Below are 17,295 nucleotides of genomic sequence, written 5' to 3' on the forward strand. Positions count from 1 at the left end.
TCATGGGCCAGCTCACCCTACGGGGCAGGAGGCCCTGGGTTTGAACCCTGGACCTCCCATGTGGTAGGTGGATGCTCTATGAGTTGAGCCAAATCTGCTTCCCTCTTCCTTTCTTTTGACATGATGGGTATGCACTGTTAAAAAAAGCCACAGTGGGCAGCGGGCTTGGCCCAGTGGTTAGGGCGTCCGTCTACCACATGGGAGGTCCATGGTTCAAGCCCCAGGCCTCCTTGACCCGTGTGGAGCTGGCCCAGGCGCAGTGCTGATGCGCGCAAGGAGTGCCCTGCCACACAAGGGTGTCCCCCACATAGGGGAGCCCCATGCACAAGGAGTGCACCCCATAAAGAGAGCCGCCCAACGCGAAAGAAGGTGCAGCCTGCCCAGGAATGGTGCCGCACACACGGAGAGCTGACACAGCAAGATGACGCAACGAAAAGAAACACAGATTCCCGTGCTGCTGACGACAACAGAAGCGGACAAAAGACACAGCAAATAGACACAGAGAACAGACAACCGGGGGGGGGGGGAGGAGAAATAAATAAATATATCTTAAAATAAAAAAAGCCACAGTATGGTGATACGTGTGGCTCTCAAAACACTGCTGAGTTATTACTGTGCCTCTGTGATTTGTTGTGCACAGAGCAGCAGTGGACATGATGAGGGTCCCCCCATGCAGTCTCTGTCACAACCATTCAACTCTGTTGCTGTAGCGCAAATTCAGCTCTAGACAATACACAAGCCAATCAGTGAAAGTACACTGAGATTTGAATTTCATCTAATTTTTATGTCCCATGAAATATTATTCGTAAGAATTTTTTCAACCATTAAAAAATATAAAAACAATTCTTAGTTCATGGGATGTACACGAGCAGGCCGCAGGCTGTATGTGGCCTGTGGGCTGCAGCGTGCCAACCCGTGCCCAGGTCGGTGCCGTCCCACGCTGCCGAGTCCCTCCTGGGCAGAACGGAGACGTCTGGGCGTCTGTCGTGGAGTCGCAGGGGTCCCGCTTACCACCCCTCCCCGGTGCCCACCAGGGGAAGCTGTGCTTCTGTCTCTGCCACTCGAGCCTCCGTCTAACCGCAGGGCCTGAGTCTAGGAAGGGAGGACGCTCACCAGGGATCCCTTCTGGGCTGTGACCTGGGCACTCAGAGGCCTTGTGCCAGGAGACCAGCAGCCATGGGGGAGCCCGGCAAGAGCATCAGGAGGAGGTGGGGCGGCCGCCCCACCAGGGCAGTGGAGACTGGGAAGGCAGCTCGGGTGATTCTCTGGGACCCCTGGGGGCGCCCCCTGCCCAGGTGTAACTAAATTAAAAAGTAGAGCAATCACGGCCGGCCTGAGCAGCACATGGTGGCCAGGGGCTTCGAGCCCTCAGGGGGGAGGGCTGGGTCGCGCCCCTGCCCTTCCTGCTGCTGCGCCCACAGAGGTGCTGCCCAAGGACAGGGGAGTTTGGAAAGGGGCTGGAGGAAGGGGAAACCGAGTGCGAGCGATGGTCTCAGGACCGGCTGCCGCAGTGGGGGCTGTGGTTTGGCCCTCTGACCCTTCTCTTCCTTTTTAAAAAACAAAGTTGTTTATTTAGGTTTTTTAAAAAATTATTTGGAAAGAATTTCAAACTTAATAGGAAAGTTGCAAAAACACCAGCCTAGACAGAAAATTCCCAGATACCCAGATTCACCAACTTTTAAGAATTTTTCCACATTTGCCACATCATCTGTTTATATCTATCATCTGTCTACATCTGTGTTCATCTCTTTATTTTTTAAGCCTTTGAGAGTACATTGTATACATCATGCTCCTTGAACGTAATACTTCTATGTACATTTTTCAGAACAAGGCTAGTCACGTAAGAAACCACTATGTACAGGTATTAAGTTTAAGAACTTAATGTTGAAAGAAAGCTGATGTCTACAGTCCACTTCTTTTCATAGTCCCAAAATGAAGCACCTTCTCCTCCGTTAGTAGATGCGGTCTGGGTATATTGTCTTTAGTTGTTATTGTCTCTTGAATTTCTCTCTCTCTCTCTTTTTAAACTGTGGAAACATATATACAAAACGAACTTTCCCATTTCAACCACTTCCAAGCACAGAATTCAGTGGGATAAATCACATTCACAGTGCTGTGTTACCCTCACCACATTTGTCACCAGAACTTTCCCATTATCCCAAACAGAAACCCTGTGCCCATTATGCATTAACCATCCCTTCTCCCTCCTTTGACATCCCATATCTATAATAATGCCATTTGTTTTGTTAACACCTTAACTTCAACAGCATACATGCAACTATGTTCCTATACCCCTGATTGCCCCACTTTATGTAGTTCTTGTCAAAATTACGTATTTATACATTAGCAATACCTAGCCATTGATTTATCATTACTTTGTTTTGTTAGAGAACTTGTAGGTTTCCAGAAAAACCATGTATGAAATACAGTGTTCCCATATGCCACCCTATTAACACCTTCATCAGTGTGGTACACTTGTTGCAATTGATGAAATCGCATTTTAAAAATGATTGTTCTATTAACTATAATCCATGGTTTAAGGTTCACTGTGTTGTACAGTGAATCTTTTCTTTCTAGTAACATGTACAACCTAAAATTTCCATTTTAACCACATTCAAATATGTATTTCAGTGCTGTTATTTTATGTTCACAATGTTGTGTTTACCGTCACCACCATCCATTTCCAAAACTTTTCCATCATCTCAAATAGAAACTGCAATTTAAACATTAACTTCCTATCCCTACCCCACCCCGACACCTGGTAAAATAAATTCTAGTTTCTGACTTTATGATCATGCTTATTCTAATTATTTCGTATCAGTCAGCTCATACAATATTTGCCCTTTGTGTCTGGCTTATTTCAACGTCATGTCTTCAAGGGTCATCCGTGTTGTCACAGGTATCAGAACTTCAGTCTTTTTTATGGGTGAATAATATTCATTGTGTATATATATCACATTTGTTTATCCGTTAACTGGTTGACGGACACTTGGGTTGCTCCCATCTTTTCACAATTGTAAATAATGACAGTATGAATATCAGTGTGCAAATATATTTTGTGATTTTTTAAAAAGTGTCTTTTTAGGAGGTATCGAGGATTGAACCCAGGACCTTGTACAATGGGAAACAGGTGCTCAACCACTTAAGCTACATCTGCTCCATGCAAGTATCTTTTGATATTTGAGTCCCAGCTTTCAATTCTTGGGATTTATATCTAGAAGGGGGATTTCCCACTGTAACAGTTTGATAAGGCTATGAATTCCAAAAATAGATATTAGATTATGTTTGTAATCTGGTCTGTACCTAGGTGTGATTAAATTATGATTAGGGCTTTGATTGGGCCACATCATTAGGGCATTAGATAAAAGACATGGCAAAGGACAGAGATGAGGGTTTTTTTGTTTGTTTGTTTGTTTTGTTTTATGTTATCTTGAGCAGTTTAATTTGCATTTGAATTATCTGGTCCTTAAAGATTTGATAGAATTTCCCTGTGAAATCATATGACCCCGCTGTTGCTTCTCACCCCACCCCCACACTGGGAGGCTAGGTGGAGGTATCCCTTTGCTAACTATGTATTCTATGGAAATTGTTCTTTTAAACTTTCCGTGTTTCTAGAGGTCATTTTTGTTACATTATATTTTCCTAGAAGAGTTGAGGGTTTTTGATGTTGGAGTTCTGATGCTGGAGTTTGATGCTGAAACCTTAAGCTGGAGCCCTGGGAAGTAAGCTCACAGAGGAAAGAGAAGCAAGCCCCAGGAAGAGAGGAACCCTTAGTCCAGGAAGAAGCAAGCCCTGGGGAGAGAGGAACCCAGGAAGCCTGAACCCTCACAGATGTCAGCAGCCATCTTGCTCCAACACATGAAAATAGACTTTGGTGAGGGACGTAATTTGTGCTTTATGGCCTGGTATCTGTAGGCTCCTACCCCAAATAAATAGTTTCATAAAAACCTACCAATTTCTGGTATTTTGCATCAGCACCCCTTTGGCTGACTAATACACCTATATTTAACTTTCTGAGGAACTGCCAAACTGTCTTCCACAGTGACTACACCATTTTACATTCCCACCAACAATGAATGAGTGTTCCTATTTCTCCACATCCTTTCAAATACTTGTTATTTTCCTTTTTTAAAATTTGTAGCCCTTTGACAGGGTGTGAAATGGTATCTCATTGTGGTTTTGATTTGCATTTCCTTGATGGCTAAGGATTTTGAGCATCTTTTCATATGCTTTTTGGCCTTTCGTATATCTTCTTTGAAGAAATGTTTATTTAGGTTTTTGATCCATTTTTAATTGGGCTGTCTTTTTGTTGCTGAGTTGTAGGATTTCTTTATGTATTTTGGAAATTTAATCCAATGGGAAATGTTGCTTCCAAATATTTTCTCCCACTGTGTAGGTTGTCATTTTACATTCATGATGAAGTCCTTTAATGAACACACATTTTAAATTTTTTTTTAAATTTTTTTATTGACTTTGTAATAATATTACATTAAAAATATATATGTGAGGTCCCATTCAACCCCACCCCCCCACCCCACCTCTCCCCCCCCCCCCAGCAACACTCATTCCCATCATCATGACACATCCATTGGATTTGGTGGGTACATCTTTGGGCACCTCTGCACCTCATAGTCAATCGTCCACATCATGGCCCATACTCTCCTCCATTCCATCCAGTGGGCCCTGTGAGGATTTAAAATGTCCGGTGATTGCCTCTGAAGCACCATCCAGGGCTGCTCCATGTCCCAAAGACGCCTCCACCTCTCATCTCTTCCTGCCTTTCCCCATACCCATCAGCCACCATGTCCACTTTTCCCAATCCAATGCCACCTCTTCTATGTGGACATTGGATTGGTTGTGTCCATTGCACCTCTATGTCAAGAGGAGGCTCAGATTCCACCTGGATGCTGGATGCAATCCTCCCACTTTCAGTTGTAATCACTCTAGGCTCCATGGTGTGGTGGTTGTCCTTCTTCAACTCCATCTTAGCTGAGTGTGGTAAGTCCAATAAATCAGATTGTAGGTGCTGGAGTCTGTTGAGGCTCAGGACCTGGCTATCACCTTGCCAGTCCAGAGATTCAAATCCCCTAAATATATCTTAAACCCCAACATTAACTGCACCTCCAGCACATTAGCATGAAAGTCTTATGAAGGAAGATCCCATCTGAGTCCAGATTCATCACACATAAACACCATTTCCAAAGAGGGGCCATCTGACCTGGTAGTTAACCCCATCGGCCATGACCATAACTCCCATGGGTCTCTTTAGCCCTCAAAGGAACCAATATCTGGGGGTTGTATCTGTTTTATCTGTCTCTCTGACTCTGCTCAGTTGTGCATGAGGGCAATCCTTCTGCCAGCCTCCAGACTCTTTTTTAGAAACTCGTAGCCATATAAACTCATTTCTCCTTTCCATTTCCCCCTTACTTTAGGTCAAACAGCCTTTTAAAGTCATGTTATTTTATGTAGACAGGGATATTCTGCTGATCCGCATTGAACCTTCCGTATAAGGTCATTTTCCAGTTGCATCATCAGTTGGTAGTTGATAGTGGTCCCTCGGTGCCAGGGAGGCTCATCCCTGGGTGTCATGTCCCACGCTGGGGGGAAGGCATTGCATTTATATGCTGAATTTGGCTTCGAGACTGGCCACATTTGAGTAACATGAAGGCTGACAGGAGGAAATTCCCAGGCACAATGTTGCTCTAGGCCTTGTTCTTATTTTAGGCTTATCAGCTCACAAGCATAGTCATTAGCATCAGGGGCTCACTGTTGAACCCTCACTCCCTCCCGGTCCCCGCCGCTGTACCTGGGAGACTGTTGCTGCTCCCCTAGGGACCACGACAGAGCACCACTGGCCAGGAACCCAGTACCCCCCCTGCTGTGGTTTTCAATTGTTGCCACTATGAGTATATCCAAACATTACCATGCACCCTGGACATATGTTCTGTACAGCTCCCTGTCAGCCATATATCACCTGTCTTTGGTATCCCATACCAGTATCCCTCCATTGCCACTGTTGAAACACTCTGTGATCCAGAACTCCCCGAAATTTGAAGCCCAATATAATGTCATGGTCCCTTACTAGGGAATGGCATATAGCGATGGGTTTAAAGGTTAGATAAAGAACTTGGATAAAGTTAGATAAAGAACTTAGATAAAGAATGTTGACTTGAAAAAATTCTACATCCTATCTTTTTCTTTTTTTTTTTTTTCCCCCCCCCTAATTATTCAGCTTCTCTTCACAGGAGTCCTAGACCACAGCAATGCATATATATAATATACAGCACTCCCATACATCCACCACAAAACCTTTTTCCTTCCACAGCGATACTCATACACCCTATTCACATCATATTTACTTAACGTGATGTACAGAGTCTGAGACATTAGCTTTCTAACAAGGTGACATCTGTGCTTACATTATGGTGCATACTTTAGGATACATAGTTCTTTACATTCTTAGTTATCCTATGTTTTACATTATGGTTTACATTATCAGTCTGTCATCTCCTATATGTTATGGTGTATTATTACATGTTTTATATCCATCCTTATGTACTCTCAAGAAACTCCTCTCTTACCCCCCATTTACCTTGGTTCCACACATTTAACGTCCATTTTCCCTTCCACCTTGGTGCCCACAGTGACAGCCAACCTCCGTTTCCTGAGGAGCCACTTCCAGAGATAGATGGAATAGTGTTCAGGGCCTAACTTGCTCAACTGCCCCAATGCCCTGGGAGCCACCCTTTCTCTCGAGGGATACAGTTCCCTCTATTTGGTGGCATTAGTCCTCCCCAGGATGTGGGTCCACCCCCACTCTCACTACTTGGGTTTCTACCCCATGGTGACACCCACTCTGGCAGAATGAGCATTTAGACATTCCCCAGGAGCCCGTCCTGCATCAGACCCTCCCCTCCGAGCATTCTAAACAGGTAACCCTCTTTATTATATTTTGGTATGATTTTCTCGGCATTTTACTCTCCACCAACACCTGACCCTCTCCTGTGTTCGTATGCTACCCCTCCCTCCCCCCACTTTTGGGCAATGTTACCCATCCGTCCCTCCCCAGCCACCCTCAAACCCGCAAAGCCCCAACCAAAGGCAACCCCTTGCCCCCCTTTTATCTCTTCTTTGTGTTCATACTTACCACCATCTCATCTTAAATTCCACCCCTGCAGACATCGGCTCATATCCTTCCTCCACCCTCCGATTTCCTGTAAGCCTATCGTTCAGTCTCTTGCTATCTAGGGCAGCTTGTTTATTTCATATCATTGAGGTCATGTAGTATTTGTCCTTCAATGTCTGGGTTGCTTCACTCAACATAAGGTTCTCAAGATTCATCCATGTTATCACATGTGTTTGTAGTGTGTTTGTTCTTACAGCCGAGTAGTATTCCATTGTGTGTATATACCACATTTTATTGATCCACTCATCTGTTGATGGGCATTTGGGTTGATTCCAACTTTTGGCAATAGTGAACAATGCTGCTATGAACATTGGTGTACATATATCGGTTTGTGTCCTTGTTTTCAGTTCTGCTGGGTATATACCCAGCAGTGGTATTGCTGGGTCATATGGCAAATCTATGGCTAGTTTTTTGAGAAACCGCTATATTGTCCTCCAGAATGGTTGGATCCTTCTGCATTCCCACCAGCAGTGGATGAGTGTTCCCCTTCCTTCACATCCTCTCCAGCACTTGTATTCTTCTGTTTTTTTCATAGCTGCCAATCTTATGGGTGTAAGATGGTATCTCATTGTAGTTTTGATTTGCATTTCCCTGATAGCTAGAGATTTGGAACATTTTTTCATGTGCTTTTTTGCCATTTGTATTTCTTCTTCGGAGAAGTGTCTGTTTAAGTCTTTTTCCCATTTTTTAAATGGGTTGTTTATCTTTTTATTTTCAAGATATAGAAGTTCTTTATATATGCACGTTATAAGTTTCTTATCAGATATATGATTGCCAAATATTTTCTCCCACTGTGTGGGCTCCCTTTTTACTTTCTTGACAAACTCCTTTGAGGTGCAGAAGGCTTTAATTTTGAGGTAGTCCCATTTATCTATTAGTTCTTTTGCTGCTCGTGCTTTTGGTGAGATATTCATAAATCCATTTCCTATTACAAGGTCCTGTAGATGTTTCCCTACACTGCTTTCTAAGGTTTTTATGGTCTTGGCTCTTATATTTAGGTCTTTGATCCATCTTGAGTTGATCTTTGTATAAGGTGTGAGATGGTAATCCTCTTTCATTCTTCTACATATGGCTATCCAGTTCTCCAGACACCATTTGTTGAATAGGCCACTCTCTCCCAGTTGAGAGGGTTTGGTGGCTTTATCGAATATTATGTGGCTGTATATGTGAGGTTCTATATCAGAGCTTTCAATTCGATTCCATTGGTCTATGTGTCTCTCCTTATGCCAATACCATGCTGTTTTCACCACCGTAGCTTTGTAGTATGTTTTGAAGTCAGGTAGTGTGATTCCTCCAATTTCGTTTTTCTTTTGATTTATCAATTTTTTCTTTTTTTGCTTGTGCTCTGGGTGCAAAGACTAAGAAGCTATTACCTAACACAAGGTGCTTCCTGTGTTTTCTTCCAGGAGTTTTATATTTAGGTCTTATATTTATATTTAGGTCTTTGATTCATCTTTTTTTTTTATTAAATTTTTTTTAATTTATAAAAATATATTTTTATTTATTTTTAAAAGATATATAGATTATATAAAATAATACATAAAAAATATACAGGATACTCATATGCCCTAATCCCCACACCTCCCACTTTTCCCCACATTAACAACTTCTTTCATTAGTGTGGTATATTCATTGCAATTGATGAGCACATTTTGGAGCATTTCCACTGAGCACAGATTATACATTGTAGTTTACTCTCTCTCTCCCACTCTTTCATCCATCTTGACTTAATTTTTGTATATGGTATGGTAGGGTTCCACCTTCATTCTTCTGCATGTGGATATCCAACCAATTTTCCCAGTATCATTTTTTAAAGAGACTCTTTTTTCCCAGTTGAGTGGAACTGATACTTTTACAAAAAAATCAATTGTGTTAGACATGAAGGTTTATTTCTGAACCCTCGATTCAATTCCATTGTTCTATATGCCTGTTTTTGTGCCAGTATAATGCTGTTTGGATCACTGTCGCTTTGTCGAAAAGCTTTAAAATCACAAAGTATGAGTCCTCTGACTTGCCACATGGCCATATCATCTATTTCTATCTATCATCTATCTACATCTATCTTCTTTTGCAAGATGTTTTTGCTATTCAGGGCCCCTTATCCTTCCATTTGATGATTGGCTTTTCTATTTCTGCAAAGAAGGTTGTTGGAATTTTGATAGGGATTACATTAAATCTATAAATTGCTTTGGGTAGAATTGGCACCTTAACAATATTTAGTCTTCCAATTCATAAACATGGAATGTCCTTCCATTTATTTATCCTTTAAATTTTCTTTTTGCAATATTTTGTAGTTTTGTGTGTATAAGTACTTTACATACTTAGTTAGATGTAGTCTTAGATATTTGATTTTTTTAGTTGCTATTGTAAATGCAATTTTTTTCTTGATTTCTTCCTCTATCTCTTCATTACTGGTGTATAGAAACACTACTAATTTTTGTGTGTTGATCAGGTACCTACTACTTTGCTGAATTAATTTATTAGTTCTAGGAGCTTTGTTGTGGATTTTTTGGGGATTTTCTGTACATAGGATCATTTCATCTGCAAACAGGGAAAGTTTTGCCTCTTCTTTTTCAATTTGGATGTCTTTTATTTTGTTATCTTGCCTAATTGCTCCAGCTAGAACTTCCACTACAATGTCGAATAATGGTGTGGCAATGGGCATCCTTGTCTTGTTCCAGATCTTAGAGGGAAAGCTGGCAGTCTTTCACCATTAATTATGATGTTAGGTGTGGGTTTTCATATATGCCCTTTATCATGTTGAGAAAGTTTTCTTCTCTTCCTATTTTCCTAAGTGTTTTTATCAAGAAGGGGTGCTGGATTTTGTCAAATGCCTTTTTTTGTGTGTCAATTGGGGTGATTATGTGTCGTCGTCCCCCCCTTCAGTCTGTTAATGTGGTGTATGACATATCTTGATTTTCTTGTGTTGAACCATCCTTGCATACCTGCGAAAATACCCACTTATCATGGTGTATTATTATTTTAATGTGCTGTTGGATTTGGTTTGCTAGTATTTTGTTGAGGACTTTGCATCTATATTCATAAGAGAAATTGGACTGTAATTTTCTTTTCTCGTAGTATCTTTATCTGGTTTTGGTATGCCTGTGATGTTGGCCTCATGGAATTAGTTAGGAAGTGTTCTTGTCTCTTCTATTTTTTTTTTTTTTTTAAGTTTGAGCAGGATTGGCATTAATTCTTCTTGGACTGTTTGGTAAAATTTCCCTGCGAAGCCATTTAGTCCTGGGTTTATCTTTGTTGGGAGGTTTTTGATAACTGACTCAATCTTTTTACTTGTTATTGGTTTGTTGAAATCTTCTATTTCTTCTTGACAGTATACATAATTTGTATTTCTAGGAATTTCTCCATTTCATCTAGGTTATCTAGTTTGTAGGTATATATTTGTAATATCATCTTACGGTCCTTTTTATTTCTTTGGGGTTGGCAGTGATAACCCCTTTTTTTTTCATATTTTATTTGCTTGTTGTGGGTTGAACTGTGTTCCCTCAAAAGGTATGTTGAAGTCCTAGCCCTTGGTACCTGTGACCTTATTTGGCCATAGGTTCTTTTTTTATTTTATTTTATTTTTATTAAAGTTAATAGATCACAAGGAATGTTGTTGCGGTGCCGTCCAGCGGCTCGGCTCCCAAAGAGGTAAGGACGAACAGAGCAAGACAACACACAGTAACCGCTCTGGAGACGCAGGCTGGTGGCGCAGGTCTGATTTATTGAGGAAGTGTAGTAGCTTTTATAGACCATGAGGCAACGTGCAAGCAGCTTACTGGCTATGCTAATTTAGCGAGGCTGATTGGTTCATGTGCTTTAGTTGCTGGGGGGAAGGCAGATTTCCGACCCGGGCATGTCCGCCACATGCCTCGGCGCCATCTTTTGGGTGGAACCCCAAAGGCCTTATAGTTAGAGAGGTTTTCCTACGTCTAACAAGGTGTCGGCGGCTTGCCCACAGAATGTCATTAAAAAACGTTAAAAAAAACAAGAAACATAAGAGTTTCCTATATAACCCACTCCCACCCCCCACCACATCATTTATGTAAATTGTATTTTTTTGAAGATATATAAATCACACAAAAAAATGTTACACTAAATAATATAAGAGGTTCCCGTATACCCCCCATCTCCCCACCCCACTCCTCCCACACCAACAACCTCCCTCATCATTGCGGTGCACTCATCGCACTCGGTGAACACATTTTGGGGCACTGCTGCACTACACAGATAATAGTTTACCCTGTAGTTCTCACTCTCCCCCAGTAGATACTGTGGGTTATGGCAGGATCTATAAGTTCCAGCATCTGACCCTGCAGTACCATTAAGGACAACTCAAAATCCCAAAAGTTCCCCCACATCACATCTCTACTACCCTCTCCCTGCTCTCAGCAACTACTGTGGCCACTTTCTCCACCTCAATGCTGAAATTTCTTCCATTACTCATCAATAGTTTTATAGTAGAATATTAGTAAGTCCACTCTAGTCCATATTTTATTCCTCCATTCTGTGGACCCTGGGATGGCGATCTTTTCACAGAACCAACTTTTGATTTTGTTGGTCCTCTCCATTAAAAAAAAATCCTCTCTTTCATTTATCTCCATTCTAATCTTTGTTATTTCCTTCCTACTGCTCATTTTGGGTATAATTTGCTCTTCTTTTTCTAGATTTTTCAGTTTTGAGGTTGGTTCTCTGATTTAAGATCTTTTTTTACACTGTTCTAGTTGTCTAAAGGGGAACTCTATGAAGAGCTTAGGACCACAGGGGTTGGGAAGGAGCCATGAAGAAGGGTTTTATTTCACATTCTTCCTGGGGTGCGGGTTGTTGGCGTGGTTGCATTTCTCCTTGTGGCAATTGACAGCACCGGAGTGTAGGCAAGGGTAACACTTGCGGCAGATCATCTTCTCACAGTTGTACTTCTGGGGGAGTGGTGGAGGGAAAGCTCAACGATGCTGCCCCAGAGATGGAGTGGGGGTGCAGAGTGGACTCCTGGATGTTGTAGTCTGGGAGAATGCAGCTGTCCTCTAGCTGTTTGTCTGCAGCAGTGAGAAGCTGCAGGTCTGGCAGAATGCCTTTCTGGTCTTGGATTTTGGCCTCATCTTTCTCAGTGGTATCGCTGGGCTTGACCTCAAGGGTAATGGTCTTGCCCGTTAGGGTCTTCAGGAAGTTCTGCATATCTGCACCTGCCTCTTGGCTGCCTCGTTGAAGAGAAAGAACTTTCTTCTTTTTAAATGTACATAGTTAAAGGTTTAAATCCTCCCCCCCTCAGCACTGCTTTTGCTGCATCCCATAAGTTTTGATGTTTTGTTTTCATTTTGTTTGCTTCAAGATATTTCCTCATTTCCCTTGTGACTTCTTTGACTCATTGGTTGTTTATGAGGACATTATTTAATTTCCACATATTTATGAATTTTCATTTCTCTCTGTTATTGATTTCTACTTTCATTCCATTATATTTGGAGGAGATACACCATATGATTTCAATATTGTTGAATTTATTGAGACTTGTTTTGTGACTTAAGATGTGGCCTATCCTGGAGAATGATCAATGTGTACTAGAGAAGAATGTGTATTCTGCTGCTGTTGGAAGAAATGTTCTATATATTTCTATTAGGTCTAGTTTTGGTTTTGAGTATCAGTCAAATCTATTTTCTTCTCAATCTTCTGTTTAGATGTTCTATTTATTATTGAAAATAGTGTATAAAAGTATCCTACTATTAATGTAGAGCCATCTATTTCTCCCTTCAAATCTGTCAATATTTGCTTCATATATTTTGGAGCTCTGCTGTTAGGTGCATATATGTAACATAATGTTATGTCTTCTTGTTGAATTGACACCTTTATCAGAATATAATGATCTTTGTCCCTTGTAACAGTTTTTGAGTTAAAGTCTACTTTTTAAAAATCCAAATAATTTTACTTGTTATTTTTCTCAGGTATGGAAAACTTTTTATTGAAACATTACTTATATGCTACAAAGTTCACAGATTTCAAGCATGCAGCCTGATTTTTACAAAAGTAACCACTACCCATATCAAAATATAAAATGTTATCAGTATCTCAGAAACCTAAAGCAAATGCATATGCTTTTTTTAAAAAAAATTAAGTTCCACTAGAGAAGTTGTAAGTTTACAGAAAGATCATGCAGAAAATAGACTTCCCACCCCCATTTTTAACATTTTGCTATATGCGACTGTCTATTTCATCTATTATCAGCAGAGTTATCTCAGCTCTCTTGTTTACTAATTTCATGGCAATATTTTTTTTTCCATTCTTTCACTTTTAGCCTATCTGTGTCTTTGAATTTAAAGTGAATCACTTGTAGGGAAGCAGATGTGGCTCAACTGATAGAGCGTCCACCTACCATATGGGAGGTCCAGGGTTCGATACCCAGGGCCTCCTGACCCTTGTGGTGAGCTGGCCCATGTGCAGTGCTGATGCATGCAAGGAGTGTTGTGGCACTCAGGGGTGCCCCCCGCATAGGGGTGCCCCACATGCAAGGAGTGCACCACACAAGGAAAGCCACCCAGCGTGAAAAGCACAGCCTGCCCAGGAGTGGCACTGCACACATGGAGAGCTGACACAGCAAGATGATGCAATAAAAGGAGACACAGATTCCCAGTGCCACCTGACAAGAATGCAAGTGAACACAGAAGAACATGCAGAAAATTGACACAGAGAGCAGACATTGGGGGGGCTGGGGGGATGAAGGGAGAGAAATAAATAAAAAATAAATCTTAAAAAAAAAATAAAGTGAATCACTTGTAAGCTGCATATAACTGGGTCACACTTTTTTTAAAAAATCCATCCTACCAACCTCTGCCTTTTAAACTAGGGAGTTAAGTCGTTTCATTTAAAGAAACTACTGATTATTCAGAACTTTCTTTCGCCATTTGGCTATTTAGTTTTTTTAAGTCTTCCACATTTTTTGACCCTCAACTCTTCAACTGATGTCATTTTTTTGGAAATTCCTTCTACTCCTTTCTCTCCTTCCTCTCCCTCTGGGACTCCCATAGCTGCATAATTGATGGTGTCCCATAGGGCTCTCAGGCTACCTGTGCTTTTTCTAATTCTCCCTTTCTCTGGTCTTCAGCCTGACTCATTTTCATTGTTTTGTCTTCGGGTTTCCTGATTCTTGCTTCTGCCAGCTCCTATCTGTTTTTGAAAGCTTCCTGTGAGTTTTTCATTTCAGTATTGTGTTCTCCAACTCCAGTAGATCTGTTTGGTCCTTTTAAAAACTTCCATCTCTTTTTTTTAATTTTTAAATTTATTTCTCTCCCCTTCTCTGCCCGCCCGCCCCCCCCTCCCCCCGCCAGTTGTCTGCTCTCTGTGTCCATTCACTGTGTGTTCTTCTGTGTCTGCTTGTATTCTTGTCAGTGGCACCCGGCATCTGTGTCTGCATCATCTTGCTGCATCAGCTCTCCATGTGTGTGGTGCCACCCTGGGTAGGCTGCAATTTTTTCTCACTGGGCAGCTCTCCTTACGGGATGCAATCCTTGTGCGTGGGGCTCCCCTATGAGGGGGACATCCTTCCATGGCATGGCACTCCTTGCATGCATCAGCATTGCGCGTGGGCCAGCTCACCACATGGGTCAGGAGGCCCTGGGTTTGAACTCTGGACCTCCCATGTGGTAGGTGGACACTCTATCCATTGAGCCAAATCTGCTTCCCTCCATCTCTTTATTGAGACTCTTTTATTCATTCATTTTTTTCTGATATCCTTTAGTTATTTCTCTGTATTTTCCTTCCTCTCCTAGAGCATACTGAAGCTCATTTTTAAAATATTTTTTTCTTCTTGTTTTCTTTTAAATGTTACATTTAAAAAATATGAGGTCCCCATATACCCCCCACCCCACCCACCCCACCCCTCCCACATCAACAACCGCTTTCATCATCGTAGCACAGCCACTGCACCTCGTGAATACATTCTGGAGCACCACTGCACCACATGGCCAGTGGTCCACATTGTGGTCCACACTCTCCCCCAGTCCACCCAGTGGGCCATGGCAGGACACACAATGTCCAGCATCCGTCCCTGCAGCACCACCCAAGACAACTCCAAATCCTGAAAATGCCCCCACACCATATCTCTTCTTCCGTCTCCCTCCCACCAGCAGCCACCGTGGCCACCCTCTCCACATCACTACTACAATTTCTTCCCTTACTAATCACAATAGTTCCCCAGCAGAACACCAGTAAATCCACTCTAATAAATACTCTTTTCCTCCATGTGCACACGTATGTGATTATACCAAATACCACTGACTGTACACCTTGGATGATTTGCATGCTTTATTAATATGTATCAATAAAATTGATTTTAAAAAACTTTTTAAAAATGTTGTCATCCCACCTTAGTCACCCCTGGTCCTTGCACAGCCCCTCCACATACTTCCCCTGGGATGGTGTCACTCTGCTTCTCAGCTGCTGTGGTGGCTCCTGCCTGCCCACTGGCTTGAGTCTGAGCTGGTCTGTGACACTCAAGGCCCCAGTGCCCTCCCCGACCAGGGGCTCTCCATGTCCCCCACCACCCGGGCCCTAGAACTCCTCCCTGGGCTGGTCTCCCTCCTTCCTGGGCTCCAGCCCAGCTCCCCCGGCCTCCAGTTGTGGGACCTTCCCTGACCTTGGCAGCACTGGGAGCTCCATCCCTCCCTACACCCCAGACACAACTCAGACCCCAGGGGGAGGCGCTTGGTATTGTAAGAAGATGAATATAGGGCTTTAAATAACTTTCATTGAGGTTTAATTTGCATACATGATAACATGTCCATTTTAGCATATGATTCATTGATTTTTTTTTTTTTTTTGAGCACTGCTGCACCATGTGGATAATAATTTACTCTGTAGTTCACACTCTCCCCTGGTACATTCAGTGGGCTATGGCAGGATATATAATATCCAGCATCTGACCGTGCAATATCTTTTATGACAACTCCAAAGTCCCAAAAATGGCCCCTCATCACATCTCTTCTTCCCACTCCCTGCCCTCAGCAACTACTGTGGCCACTTTCTCCCCATCAATGATACAATTTTTTCTATTAGTCGTCACAAAAGTTTTATAGTAGAATATCATAAGTCCACTCTAATCCATATTTTATTCCTCCATTTTGTTTCTATACCCATGCGACCACCATCACTGTCAAATTAGAGAACAGTGCCATGGCCCACAAAGTTCCCATTTTATTCCCGCGCCTGAGCCCAGCACCTGGGTGAGAGCTGTCCTTCCTGCTGCACACAGGCAGGTCCGCACCGTGCGTGCTCTTACGGTCTGCCTTCTCCTCCGGTAAGGACGTTACGGCCCTGGAGAGCTGGCAGTCGTCTAGAAACAACGAGCCTCAGAAGCACTGGGAGAGCATGGAGGGCTGGAGTCCGCAAGGCAAGGCTGTCTAGGGCAAAGCCTCCGCGTGCAGCTGAGCTGGGACCAAGTGCCGCCCTGTGACCGGTCAGCTGTGAGACCAGAGCAAGTCACGCAGTCTTTGTGCCTTAGTTTCACCATCTGTGGGGTCAGGTTCCTGTCACCGTTGGTTACACTACGAGCAGGGAAATGGGGTCTCCAGGATGACCCTGGAGCCAGATTGCTGGAGATGCTATGCTGGGAGGGTCTCCAGCGGCCTGACCAAGACTACTACCTTCAAAGGGACACTGCCTGCTCCTTCCCTGACCCACATAACCACCCACCGTGTCCTCCACCCCTCCTGTCTTACCCATGTCCCCCATCCCCTTAAATTTCTACTAATGCCCCCAGGCTCAATGGTCTCCTTATTCCTACAATTCGCCCCACTGCCCCCACCCTCATCCTACCCAACGTCACTGCTCAGGACCACTGGGGCTGTGAGTCTGAGGGGACACCAGGGCCTCAAACTGACCCCTGGGTCTTGGCCAGTGGCCTTTCTGCTCAGCACTGACCCGGTGGCTGCAGGTGGGTCTTCAGAGGCCAGGAGCAGGCAGGGGGACCAGCTTCTGACTGGCCGCCTGCGCCCATCTGCTGGGCCTCGAGGCCCTCGGAAAGAGGAGACAGGAGAGCAGTCGGGGCCCTGGAGCCTGAGAAGGGGCCAGGCTGGGGTGGGGCCTCGTGGGTTCCCTGGCCTGCAGGGGCCCTGCTCTCCCAG

At 43.2% G+C, this 17,295-nt stretch overlaps 1 protein-coding gene across 1 annotated transcript in view; it reads left to right on the forward strand.

Annotated features, from left to right (window-relative positions):
- LOC101442090 (U3 small nucleolar RNA-interacting protein 2-like) overlaps nucleotides 1-17,295 on the forward strand; it is a 62,530-nt gene that overhangs the window by 26,653 nt on the left and 18,582 nt on the right. The gene's annotated exons all lie outside the window — the stretch shown is intronic.

Source organism: Dasypus novemcinctus, chromosome 26, assembly GCF_030445035.2.
Source record: "Dasypus novemcinctus isolate mDasNov1 chromosome 26, mDasNov1.1.hap2, whole genome shotgun sequence".
Lineage (NCBI taxonomy): Eukaryota > Metazoa > Chordata > Mammalia > Cingulata > Dasypodidae > Dasypus > Dasypus novemcinctus.